Source organism: Choloepus didactylus, chromosome X, assembly GCF_015220235.1.
Source record: "Choloepus didactylus isolate mChoDid1 chromosome X, mChoDid1.pri, whole genome shotgun sequence".
Classification (NCBI taxonomy): domain Eukaryota; kingdom Metazoa; phylum Chordata; class Mammalia; order Pilosa; family Megalonychidae; genus Choloepus; species Choloepus didactylus.
In genome coordinates, this window is record NC_051334.1 from 69,880,593 (window position 1) to 69,895,272 (window position 14,680).

Below are 14,680 nucleotides of genomic sequence, written 5' to 3' on the forward strand. Positions count from 1 at the left end.
AGGGTCTCATTCTCAGAGAAACTCCATATCATCATCCTGAGACCTAGGCCTCTCTGGACTGGGAAAACCTGATTGAGGTTGACCATATCTGAGGAGATCCTCACACAAAAAGGTTACATAGAGACAGGGCAAGAAACAGAATAACAAGAAGAAAAAAACTGATCAACAAAATAAAATCTAAGCTAGAGGCTTAGAATAAGCTGAATTAAACACCAAAGGTTAGAGGAAAAATCCAACCAACAAGAAAACCCTAGGTAAAAAGTGAAAATGAGTTCCAGAAAACACTAATCAAGAAAGTCAGATGTCTAAACAGCTCAAGATAATGAGCCACACTAGGAAACCTGAAAATGTGGGCCAGAAAAACAGCAAACTAATAGTCCAACCAAGATACAAGAGTTGAGGCAACTAATGCTAAATCAGTTTGATGAACTGAAGGAAGAACTAATTAAAGATGTTCAAACAAATCTCCTAAATGAATTCAAAAACCAAGTCAATGAACTGAGGGAAGATATAACAAAAAAGATGAAGGATATAAGGAAGATGGCCATAAAGAAGAAGTCATAAACTTTAAAAAACAAATGGCAGAACTTATGAGAATGAAGGGCATAATGGAAAAGATGAAAAAGAAAATTGAGGAATACAACAGTAGACTTGAACAGACAGAAGAAAAGATCAGTGAACTGGAAGATGAGACAATTGAATTTATACACACAAAAGAACAGTTGGTGAAAAGAATGGAAAAATATGAGCAGGGTCTTAGAGAGCCAAGTGACAACATGAAGTACACAAATACACATGTTATGAGTGTCCCAGAGGGAGAAGAGAGGGGAAAGAGGACAGAAAGAATAATAGAAGAAATATTCACTGAAAATTTCCCACCTCTTATGAGAGACAGAAAATTACAGATTCAAGAAGTACAGTGTACTCCAAACAGAATAGAACCCAATAGACCTACTCCAAGACATTACTGATCAGATTGTCTAATGTCAAAGATAAAGAGCGAATTCTCAAATTAGAAAGAGAAAAACAATCCATCACGTACAAGGGAAGATGGATAAGACTATGTACAGATTCCTCCACAGAAACCACGGAGGCAAGAAGATAGTGGTATGATATATTTAAATATTGAAAAAGAAGAACTGCCAAAAAAGAATTCTATATCCAGCAAAACTGTCCTTCAATAATGAGAAGAGATTAAAATATTTTTAGACAAATGGACAGTGAGAGATTTTGTGAATAAGAGACTGGTGCTACAAGAAATACTAAAGGGAGTACTACAGGCTGATAGGAAAAGACAGGAGAAAGAGGTTTGGAGAAGAGTGTAGAAATGAAGATTATAAGGAAGGGTAAAAAGAGAGAGAAGAAAAAATAAAACACAACCTATAAAATCCAAAAGACAAAATGTTGAAGAAAGTACTGCCCTTACAATAATAACACTAAATGTTAATGGATTAAACTCCCCAATAAAAAGATACAAACTGGCAGAATGGATTAAAAAACAGTACCCATCTATATGCTGTTTACAAGAAACTTGCTTTAGACACAAGGACAAAAATAGGCTGAAAGTGAAAGTTTGGAGAAAGATATTTCATGCAATCAGCAACCAGAAAAAAGCAGGAGTAGCTACATTAATATAAGACAAAGTAGACTTCAAAAGTAAAACAGAGACAAAAAGGACACTATATATTATCAAAAGTGTCAATTCATCAAGAAAACATATCAAACATAAATATTTATGCATGAAGTAAGAGCACTCCAAAATTCATGAGGCAAATACTGAGAACACTGAAAGAAGTAGATAAATCTACAATAACAATTGAAGATTTCAATACACCACTCTCACCAATAGACAGAACATTAAGAGAGAGAGGATCAATAAGGAAATGGAGATGCTGAATTTTATGATAAATGAACTAGACTTGACGGACATTTACAGAACACTACACCCAACAGCAGGGTACACATTTTTCTCAAGTGCTCATGCAACATTCTCTAGATAGAACATATATTGAGTCACAAAGCAAGAGTCAACAAATTTTAAAATATTGATATTATAAAAAACACTTCCTCAGATCATAACAGAATGGAGTTGGAAATGAATAACAGGCATAAGATTGTAAAATTCAAAAATATACAGAGACTAAACAGCACACTATTAGAAAACCAGTGAGTAAAGGAAGAAATTACAAGAGAAATTAGTAAATACCTCAAGGCAAATGACAATGAAAACACAACATATCAAAACTTAATGGATGCAGGAAAGGTGGTGCTGAGAGGGAAATTGTTGCCCTAAATGCCTACGTTAAAAGAAAAGAGAGAGCAAAAGTTGAGTAATTAACTGTCCACCTGGAAGAATGAGAAAAGCAGAAAGAAGGAAAGAAATAACAAACATTAGAGCAGAAATAAATGAAATTGAGAACAGGAAAACAATACAGAGAATAAACAAATCCTGAAGCCAGTTCTACAAGAAAATCAATAAAATTGATGGACCCCTAGCTAGGCTAACAAAAAACAAAAACAAAAAAAGAGATAGTGGATGCAAATAAATGCAATTAGAATTGGGAAAGGAAACATAACTACTGAACCTGCAGAAATAAAGGAGATAAGAAGACGATAGATGAGCAACTATATGCTAATAAACCAGACAATTTAGACAAAATGGACAACATCCTAGAAAAGCAAAAGCAACCAATATTGACCAGAGAAGTAATAGTTCATTTCAACAAACCAATCACAAGTAAAGAGATTGAGTCAGTCATCAAAAAGTTCCTAAAAAAGAAAAGCCCAGGACCAGATGGCTTCACATGTGAATTCTACCAAGCATTCAAGAAGGAATTATTACCAATCCTGCTCAAACTCCTCAAAAATTTGAAGAGGAGGGAAAGCTACCAACTCATACTATGAAGCCAACATCAACCTAATATGAATATCAGACAAAGATACTACAAAAAGAAAATTATACTGCAATCACTTTAATGGATATAGATGCAAAAATCCTCAACAAAATACTGACAAATTGAATCCATCAGCATGTTAAAAGACTTATACACCATGAGCAAGTGGGGTTTATTCCATGTATGCAAGGCTGGTTCAACACAAGAAAATCAATTAATGTAATATACCACATCAACAAATCAAACCAGATGAACCACATAATCATCTCGATCATTGCAGAAAAGGCATTTCACAAAATTCAACATCCTCTCTTGATGAAATCTCTTCAAAGCATAGGAATAGAAGGGAATTTTTTCAATATGTGAAAAACCTACAGCTAACATTGAAGTCAATCAGGAGAGACTGAAAGATTTTCCTCTAAGATCAGGAACAAGACAGGGATGCCCACTGTCACCATTGTTATTCAACATGGTGCTGGAAGTTCTAGCTAGAGCAATTAGGCAAGAAAAAGAAATAAAATCCATGCAAATTGGAGAAGAAGAAGGAAAACTCACTTTTTGCAGATGAGATGATTCTACATGTACAAAATCCAGAAAAATCTAAAAAGCTATTAGAGCTAATCAATGAATACAGCAAAATGGGAGACTACAATATCAGCACACAAAAACCTACAGTGTTCTTATACACAAGTAATGTGCAACAAGAGGAAGAAATGAAAAGAAATTCCATTTACAATAGCAACCAAAAGAATCAAGTATTTAGGAATAAACTTTACAAATGCCACAAAAGACCTATACAAAGGAAACAACAAGAAACTGATAAAAGAAATCAAATAGGACCTGAAAAAAATGGAATATCATACCATTTTCATGGATTGGAAGACTAATTAAGATGTCAACTCTCCCTAAACTGATTTATAGAGTCAATGCAATACCAATTATAATCACATCAACTTATTTTACAGAAATAGAAAAACCAATAACAAGATTTATTTGGAAGGACAAGGTGCCCTTAATAGCCAAAAATATCTTGAGAAAGAGGAACAAAGTGGGAAGTCTCATACTACCTAATTTTGAAGCATATTACAAAGCTACAGTGTTCAAAACAGCATGGTACTGGCATAAGGATAGAGCTACCAACCAATGGAATTGAGTTCAGTGTTCAGAAATTGACTCTTGCATCTATGGACAATTAATCTTTGATAAGGCAGTAAAGCCAAAGCAACTGGGACAGAGCAGCCTCTTCAGTAAATGGTGTTTGGAGGACTGGATGGATATTCATTTCCAAAAGAATGAAAGAGGATCCCTATCTAACACTTCAAACAAAAATTAACTCAAAATGGATCAAAAACCTAAACACTAGTGCTAAGACCATGAGACTCTTAGAAGAAAACATAGGGCAATTTCTTAAAGATCTTGTGACAGGAAGTGGTTTCCTAGACCTTAAACCCAAAGCACGAGCAACCTAACAACAAATAGACAAATGGGATCTCCTCAAAATCAAACACTTTTGTACATCAAAGGACTTTGTAAAAAGGCAGCCTACACAATTGGAGACAGTATATGGAAACCAAATACTAGATAAGGGTTTAATAACCTGAATATATAAAGCAATCCTACAATTCAGCAACAGACAGACAAGCAACCCAATTAAAAAATGGCAAAAGACATAGACAGACACTTTTCTGAAGAGGAAATACTAATGACTCAAAAACATGAAAAAATGCCGAAGTTCCCTGTCTATTAGGGAAATGTAAATCAAAACCACCATGAGACATCATCTCACACCTACCAGAATGGCCATTATCCAAAAAACAGAAAATTACAAGTGCTGGAGAGGATGTGGAGAAAGAGGCACACTTATTCATTGTTGGTGGGAATATAGAACATGGCAACCACTCTGGAAGACAGGGTGGAGGTTCCTCAGGAAGCTAAGTATAGATCTGCCATATGACCCAGCTATTCCACTGCTAGTTATATACTCAAAGGAATTGAAAGTTAAGACACAAATGGACATTTGCAAACCAATGTTTATTGCAGCAGTATTCATGATTGCCAAGAGATGGCAACAGCCCAAATGTCCATCAATGGATGAATGGATAAACAAACTGTGGTATATACATATGATGGAATATTTGGAATATTATGCAGCTGTAAGAACAAACACATGGAACATATAATAATGTGAATGAACCTTGAGGACATTATGTTGAGTGAAGTTAGCTGGAAACAAAAGGACAGATTCTATATGGTCTCACTAGTATAAACTAACATTAAGGAGCAAACTTTGGGAATTAAAAGCTGAAACAGGCTACTAGGAGACAGAAAGAGGGTAGAGGTTGGGGATTTGATGCTGAAGGACTGCCAAATGTTCAGCAGGATTGATTGTATAGATGTAGAAATAGCATAATACTGTGTGATGGGAACACAATATTATAATTACCCTGAGCAAAGATGTCTGTGAGTAAATCTGAAAGAGATGGGATAGGGCAATATATGACACCAGAGGTAAAGATAGATGATAAAGTCTGTAACTGTATAACTTGGCAAAAACTGGAGTGGCCAATGACTTTTACTAAATGTACAAATATGAAAATATTCTCAAAGGTGGGAGAACAAATGAATGTCAACCATGCAGTGTTGAAAAAGTGATGGTATTGGGGAAAAAACATAATCAAAGCCAACTGGAGTCTACAGTCAACAGTAACATTGTAATAGGCTTCTATTAAATGTAACAAAGGCAATATACCAAAGATAATTGTGTATGACAGGGGTTTATAATGGATTGATACAGGGTTCTTGGTAGTGGTGCTGTTTTCTGTCCTTACTATTACATTGTACTGTATGATGTTTTATTTTACTTTTATTATCTTTTTATATTATTTGCTAAAAAAAGTATTTTCATAGTAATCAATATGTTCAAGGGCTGACTGTGGTGATAAATGTACAACTATTTGATGATACTATGAACAACTGACTGTGCACTGTGGTTAATTGTATGATATGTGAATATATCTTTATAAAATTGTAGGAAAAATGTAAGTATAAAAGTGCTGGAGAAAACATGGAGAGAGGATGTACCTATCTATTGTTTATGAGGACGCAGAATAGTGTAGCCTTTCTGGAGGTCTGTGTGGTGGTTCCACAAGAAGCTAAGTTTGTGGAGGCCATGAGATACTGCAACCTCATTATGGGCTATGTACTTGGAGGAGCCAAGAGCATAGACATGAATGGACATTTTCACACTGGTGTTTATGGAGGTGGTGGCCATGATTTTCAATGGGTGGAAGTGGCCTAAAAGTGCATCAGCTGAGGAACAGAATGGTGAACTGTAGTCTATGCATACAATGGACTATTGAGCAACCATGTGAAGGAGTGAAGCTGTGAGACACTCAGTGTGGTGAATGGATCCTGTAGACAACATGCTGAGTGAAATATGCCAGAATCCAAGGCAGACACTATAATGCCTCACTAATATGGACTAACTACAATGTGTAAATTCAGAATTGAATCTTAGAGCACAGCCCAACAGTGAAATGATTATTGTAATGGTCCCTAGATTGTAAGCTGTTACAGCAGTCAAATCTATTCCTGAATTGTAATGGCTATCTCCATACTCTGAGATGATCCCCTTGTGTATAACCTGATTGTTCTATGGAAAATTGGGTATCTGTGTGACACCTGAAACTCAGAGCTGCAACTCAGCAGATATGAATGTCAGTATTAATGCATAAAGCAACTGTTAAAAAAAAAAAAGCTGAAAAAGAGCCCAGACTTCAATTAGAGATATGAATGAACCAGATCTGGTAAAGACTAGGGCAAATAGGGCCAAAGGGTAAAGGTTGAAACTTACATGTGAGACCAAGGGAAGAAACATTTATTTGGTGCAGGATACATATTTTCTAAACAATATAACTTCTACAAGTCAGTTTGTTCAAATACCACAATTACATGGAACTTTGAATAGCAAGTGACATACGGTAAGTTTGCATAGGTAAGAGGGAAATAACAACACATCCCAAAGTAATTTGGGCAGAGAATAAAAATGTAAATGCAGAGCCCCCTGAGGAGCCGGGGGGAAATGTGGAAGTGTTGAACTTCCTCAGCTGGATTGATGCTGATTTTCTCACAAATATTGAGGACTGATGGCTTGGTATGCCAAGCCCTCTATCTTGGGGCTTGCCATTATGAAGCTTGTTACTGCACAGGAGAGGCTAAACCTGCTTATAATTGTGCCTAAGAGTCTCCCTCTGAGTGCCTCTTTGTTGCTCAGATGTGGCCCTCTCTCTCTAGTTAAGCCAACTCAACAGGTGAACTCACTGCCCTCCCCCCTATGTAAGACCTGAATCCCAGGGGTATAAATCTCCCTGGCAATGCAGGATATGACTCCCAGGGATGAGTCTGAACCCAGCATCATGGGATTGAGAACACTTTCTTGACCAAAAGAGGGATGTGAGATGAAACAAAGTGAAGCTTCGGTGTCTCAAAGATTTCAAATGGAGTCGAGAGGTCACTCTGGTGGACATTCTTATGCACTATATAGATAATCCTCTTTAGGTTTTAATGTACTGGAATAGCTAGAAGTAAATACTTGAAACTATCAAACACCAATCCAGCAGCCTTGATTCTTGAAGATGCTTGTATAACAATGTAGCTTACAAGGGGTGACAGTGTGATTGTGAAAACCTTGTGGATCACACTCCCTTTATCCAGTGTATGCAGGGATGAGTAGATAAATGGGGACAAAAACTAAATGAAAAATAAGGTGGGATGGGGGAATGACTTGGATGCTCTTTTTTACTTTTTTTTATTCTTATTCTGATTCTTTCTGGTATAAGGAAAATATTCAAAAATAAATTGGGGTGATGAATGTATAACTATATGATGTTACTGTGAAGAATTGATTGTACACCATGGATGATCATACGGTATGTGAATATACCTCAATAAAATTGAATTTAATTAAAAAATGAGGTAGAGGTCCAAAAGCCTGCAATTCAGATGTCTGTGTGTGACCTATGAGGCTTCCTCTGCATTTGTTGTCTGTGGTAGCTGTCTGCCTGGCTGTCCAGTACTCCCAGTCTAAGCCTGGATTGGTGGTGCTCAGAGCTCCAGCCATACTATTCTGGCACACACAGCCCGAGCGTTACCACCAGCACAACTCTGACAGCTACCTGTGTGATGTTTTTGCTCTGCCCCTCTTCAAGTGGGAGTAACTCCAGTTCTCCTCTGAGAACAAGGCCTGCCTGTCACCCTTGCATTTCAGGCTGTGTGCTGCCATGTCCCCTGCTATAAAGCTGCACAGAGAGACACTGACCTACCTCAACCAAGGTCAGTCTTATGAAATCTGACTCCTGGAGAATCTGGAGCTGGGAGACTTTCAAAATCTGAACAGAAAATTTTTCAAGAGTATCATCTGGGTGGTTTTTCATGACCACCAGCTGGAGCTCAGAACACCAGCACCTGGAGGGCTGGTGGTGGAGAATGCCTGGAGACTGTTCTGGGCATTGGTATTCCACTGTCTGTTGATGTGTCTTGGACCCCAGGGCCAGCCTGATCCAGCTGAACACTGTCAAGTTTTTGTGGGACCCTTAGAAAAGAAGCTGTTCATTCATTCAGGTGCACTGCATCAGCAAGGAATTCACCCTGACAAAGCAGGGGAGTGAGAAGGGATGCCTTTTCACATGCAGATTGATAGGTTTAAGCAGAATGAGAGCAGGGAGTACATGGATCTCCTTGCACTCAGCCATCTGCCAGATCAAGGTGTTCAAACCAAAGGGAGTCAACTAGAAGCAGAAGACTGACCAGAAGAGGGAGAAAAGAAGCATCCAAGAGAAGTACCAGCCATTCTATAAGACCACCATCCTCACAGAGTTCTCCCCATGGCCTGACATGGCCTGCCAGCTGACCAGCACCCCAACCCCATGTTACAATGGCTCTCCAGACATATTTGGCAACAGTCTGATCATTCCTTTGCCTCACCGTGAACCTCAGCTTTTCTCTGGTATCTCCAACCCTTGGTGAGGTGGGAATTGAACATGATGATTGCTACTGATCTCCTGTCTTCCTGTATGTTTCCCTTCTCAGGGATCCTCATGACTCTTTCCTCTTCTGCAATGGATTGATGGGAGTGGGGATTATTTCCAAGCCTCTGCCTCTTTCATCTTTACCTTCTTAGGATTTGCTTCTGCAAAGACAAGAGATGGGTTCATATCACTGCATTGTGTGCAGAGGACACCACAATGTTCATGTAGAACCCACCATATGGATGCTAGTTCTGAAGCCTCTCAGGGCAGAGAATGATCATTTTCAGGCATGTTCTCAGGAGTAGAAAAGGGATGAAAATGAAATGTGTGCTCCTGAGCTACTCTAGTATAATGATATTTTCTAAACAATCAAGGTTGAAGAGACTCAGAAAGGAGAATTCCTTTGCATCATCAGATGACCTTGACCTTCATAATATAAGTTCCTCTTGCAATGGACTTCTAAACTCCCATTTAGGAAAGACATTGGTCTTACCACTGATAAATTCACCAAGTTTTCTGGTGACATTGTATTTTCTGTGGATGCCCTCATTGAAATGTTTATCTTTGTTCATTTGGGGGAGGTGTGTTTAGGGTATTTTGCCTGCATTGGGGTGCTTGATTACCTTTCACAATGGCAGACACAGGGCAACTTGACTATCAGTAAATACGCAAGACTCAGGAAGTAGTCTTGGTCTTGCCTCTGGTCTAGGATTCAGGGATCTATATTGGCCCAGGTCTTCAATTCTCCTAATTCAGGATCATCTTCCAAAGCACAGTGAAACCTGTGATCACCTGAGCTGTTTTATACAGGTTTTCTAAAGTAGAGCTCTTGAGAAATAGAGTGCTTGACTCAAACATTATCAGAACTGGGTAGACCTTGTTTTACAGATAGGGAAACTGAGGCCAAAATGGACAAATCCACCTAACTGACATCACATAGCAATAGGGTAGTCACAGAAATGTATCATACCAACCAGGGCACTTCTGAGGGTGAAATGAGTCTCTATTAATAATTATTTTATGACAATAGGTGTGGTGTTACTACACAGTAGGAACAGGTCCCTGATCCCTTTCTCTTTTGTGTGCTTATGGGGCGGTGGGGGTGTGGTAAAAGCTTTTCTGAGATATAAATCACATACTACACAATTCACCCATATAAAGTATACAATTCTTCAGTCTTAGTATAGTCACTAAATTGTGCAGCCATCATCACTATCAATTTAAGCACATTTTATCACCCCCCTAGAAAAACTCTGTAGCTTTAGCAATTAATCACTTTCCTAATTTTCCATCCCAAACCCCCTAGTATTAGACAACCATTAACACACTTTCTGTCTACAAAATTTGCCTACTCTGGATATTTCAATAAACAGTCTCATAAAATATATGTAATTATACATTGTTATACATGTGATTGGCACCGTTTGTGGTTGGCTTCTTTCATTTAGCCTAACGTTTTTAAGGTTCATCCATGTTGTTATATGCATCAGTACTCCATTACTTTTTTTCTGAATAGTATTCCATTGCACATATAGACAATTTTGCTTATCCATTCATTGTTTGATGGGCATTTGGGTTGCTTCCACCTTTGGCTATCATGAATGTTCCTGCTATGAATATTTGTGAACAAGCTTCTATGTGAAAATATGTTGCCATTTCTCTTGGGAATATCCCTAGGAGTGGGGTTGCTGGGTCATATGACAACTCTGTTTAGCTTCTGAAGAACTGCCAGATTGTTTTCCCAAATAGCTGCATCATTTTACATTACCACCATCAGTGTATGAGAGCTCCAATATCTCCACATCCTCAACAGCACTTATCTGTTCTTTTGGTTCTAGCCATCTTAGTGTGTGAAGTGGTTATCTCATTCTGCTTTTATTTTGTATTTCTTAATGACTAACGATGTTGAGCATCTTTTCTTGTGTTTATCAACCAGAAGTTGGCTTCTTTCATTTAGCCTAATGTTGTTAAGGTTCATCCATGTTGTTATATGCATCAGTACTTCATTGGACAGAAGCCTATTTAGATCTTTTGTCCATTTTTAATTACGTTACTTGTCCTTTTATTATTAAGTCATAAGTGTCCCTATATATTTCAGATCCAAGACTCCTATCAGATTTATGACTTGAAAATATATTTTCCCATTTTGTGGGTTGTCTTTTAACTTCCTCAGTATTGTCCTTTGGAGCACAATTTTTTTTTATTTTGATGAATTTTATTTTCATTTTGGTTGCTTATGCTTTTGATGTCATTTTTAAGAAACCACTGCCTAATACAAACTCAAGAAGATTTCCTCCTATGTTTTCTTCTAAAAGTTTTAGCTCTTCCATTTAGGTCTTCAATCTGTTTAACCTTTGTATCTATAAGAAATAGAGTCCAACTTCACTCTTTTGCTTGTGGATTCCATTTTCCCAACACCGTTTATTGAGAATACTATGCTTAACCCATGGATTTGTCTTGGCATCCTAGTTAATAGCCCCTGATTTTTACCAAGCCTGGAACACTGTGCTGACATAGGAAATCTCACCTGTTTCCCAATGCTTCCCAGTCCTGTTTGGCTCCTCTTGTTCTTACAGCTGGCTTTCTCTTTACCTGTCTGACTACTACTGTGTCAGATCACCACCTGACATTCTGCAGTCTTTCTTGGTACATGTTTCATCTCCACATACCAGTCCTGGAGAAATGCCAGGATCAGTCATTTCCTTTATTGAATAATTAGGAAACTGAGTCACAGAGAAGAGGAATATTTTGTCCAAGATCACACAGCCCATTCTTGACAGAACCAGGAGTAGAACCTTTGCTCTTCTGACTTCCAGCTTCTCAAGACAGAATCTGTAGTTGTCATACCTAAGGGATGCCACAATCCAGGCCAAATGATGGCAGGCTAAATTCCTAATTCTAAACAACGTAGTGCACTAACATTTTCAGTTCCCAATTCTAAGGAGGGTCTAATAAATGTCTGGCATATTTGCTGTTTGTAGAGTCTTACATCTCTGACAATGCCCACTGCAGTCTTCTCATCTTACCTTCCCCTAATGGTTATAGTTAAATCTTGCAGCATGATTCCTTCCATTTATATGTGCTTCCTGGTGCAGTCAAATTACAGAAAAACTGTAGCTATTCCCAGTCCTGTCCACTGTCTTTCCTGTGAGCTCTGAGTCCAGAGGTCTAGATCTGCTGAGCAGGTCAGCCCCAACCTGGGCTGTTCCCCCACCACACATATTCTAGGCTGTGGCTTCTGCTTGTTAGCAGCAGCTTTTCAAACTGAGGCCCAGAGGGATGGGAAGCATGTACATGTGCTCAAGCTGCCTTCTTGAACCATAGGCCTCATGCTGTGTTCTTTACTCTTAAGATATCACATTTCTTTGCTTGACCAGTGTCTGTCTGCAAGATTGAGACAAACCTTTCCCTGTTGACCAGATTGAACTTTTACAATTAAGAAAAACCAAGGCTTTCGAATGGGGAAATGAGAAGATTTGCTGGATACAGGTGGGGAGTTCAAAATCTTAGATAGGATAGCTAGGTGTCCTAAGCTAAGGTCAGATGGCATCCTAGTGACTTCTGGCCCTGTGGCCTTGGGCCTTAGGAAGCTTTGTTAACTATAGAGGCCTCTATGTGGGACAGATGTAGCTGGTCAAGCTACTGCAGCAGTGTGTCACAAGTTTTGAAGTCCAGCCTTGCTTTACGGAGTGACCTGAGTTACCTAAGTTCTGAAAATCATTAACAAGATGATGGGAAAAACAGAAAAGCCTATTTTGTTATTGTCAGTGGAGAAAAAGGAAAAGCCCTAGGCTCACACAGTAGATGGAAAAGCATAGGGTGGAGGGGTATGAGGTGTGGGACAAATGTGGGTACTGCCTGAGGATAAGGTAGAAAGGGCCGGGGACCAAGAATCAGGATCCTAGGCCCCCAAACCCATGTCTCTCTGGTCTCTGTCTCCTCCCCATAAAAATAGGGCTGAGTGACCCCTGGTATCCTCAAATATGATGGTTGGCAGGGTGTTCTCATTTCCCCCATGGATATTGTATGTTGGGAAGGTTGTGTGTGTGCATTCTTCATGGTCTGCATGATGCTGCTAACTCTCCAGCTTGGCTACTGTGTTCATGGTAAGTGATTTTGACATGATTCATATGGTCATAACTTCAAGAATCAACTCTCACAGCTGATCTGACTCCTCAATGAACACCTTAGAGGGTGGCCACCTGGTGTTTGTTCCTTCCACAGACACCTGAAATTGGAGGCAGTGCAGGCCTTTGCATGTGAGTGTGTGTTCCTAGTAGTGGTTGCTTTTTTTAATTAAATTCACTTTTATTGAGATTTATTCACATACCATACCATCATCTATGGGGTGCAATCAGTTGTTCACAGTACCATCATATAGTTATGTCTTCATCACCCGAATCTATTTTTGATCCTTTTCCTTACACCAGAAAGAATCAGAATATGAATAAGAAATAAAAGTAAAAAGAACACTAAAATGATCCCCCCAAATTCCACCTTATTTTTCATTCAGTCTTTGTCCCCATTCCTCTACTTATCCATCCACACACTGGATAAAGGGAGTGCAATCCACAAGGCTTTCACAATCACACTGTTACCCATTGTAAGCTATATTGTTATACAATCATCTTCAAGAATCAAGGCTAATGGGTTACAGTTAGTTTCAGGTATTTACTTCTAGCTATTTCAATACATTAAAACCTAAAAATTGTTATGTATATAGTGTGTAAGGGTGTTCACCAGAATGACCTCTTGACTCCATTTGAAATCTCTCAGACATTGAAGCTTTATTTCATTTCATTTCACATCCCCCTTTGGTCAAGAAGATGTTCTCAATCCCACAATGCCAGATCCAGATTCATCCCTGGGAGTCATATCCCACATTGCCAGGATATTTACACTCCTGGGAGTCAGGTCCCACATACGAGGGAGGGCAGCAAGATCACCCACTGAGGTGGCTTAGCTAAAGAGAGAGGGCCACATCTGAGCCACAAAGAGGCACTCGGGGATACTCTTAGGCACAATTATAAGCATTTCCCTGATAGGCTGTTCTCTAAGGTTCAATTCTGAGTTTACACATTGTAATCAGACTATATTGGTGAGGCATTATAATGTTTGTCTTTTTGTTTCTGGCGTACTTCACTCAAAATACTGTCTAAAGGATCCATTCACTTCATTGCATGTCTCACATCTCCTTCTCGCAGTTGCTCAATATTCCATTGTATGCATACACCACAGTTCACCATTCTGCTCATCAGATGGTGTACACTTAGGCCACCTCCACCCATTGAAAATCATGCATACTGCCTCCATAAACACCAGTGTGAAAATGTCCATTCATTTCTCTGCTCTCAGATCTTCCAAGTACATACCCCATAATGAGGTTGCAGGACCTTATGACCCCCAAATACTTAGCTTCTTGGGGACCTCCAGAAAGGCTACACCATTCTGTCTCCTCATCAGCAGTAAATAGGTACATCCCATATTTATATTTTTTCCTACAATTTTATAGAGATGTATTCACATACCATACAATTATCCACAGTATACAGTCAGTTGTTCATGGTATCATGATAAATTTTGCATTTATCACCACAGTCAGCACTTGAACATACTGATCATTATGAAAAAGTGTTTTTTTGGCAAATAATAAAAAATATAATAAAAAGTAAAATAAAATTTCATACAATACAATGTAATATTAAGGACAGAAAACAACACCACTGCCAAGAATCCCATATCCCTCCCTTATATCCCCCT

At 38.6% G+C, this 14,680-nt stretch overlaps 1 pseudogene; it reads left to right on the plus strand.

Annotated features, from left to right (window-relative positions):
* The first annotated feature begins 7,912 nt into the window (after window positions 1–7,912).
* On the plus strand, window positions 7,913–8,918 carry LOC119522190 (annotated as a pseudogene).
* Window positions 8,919–14,680: the final 5,762 nt, after the last annotated feature.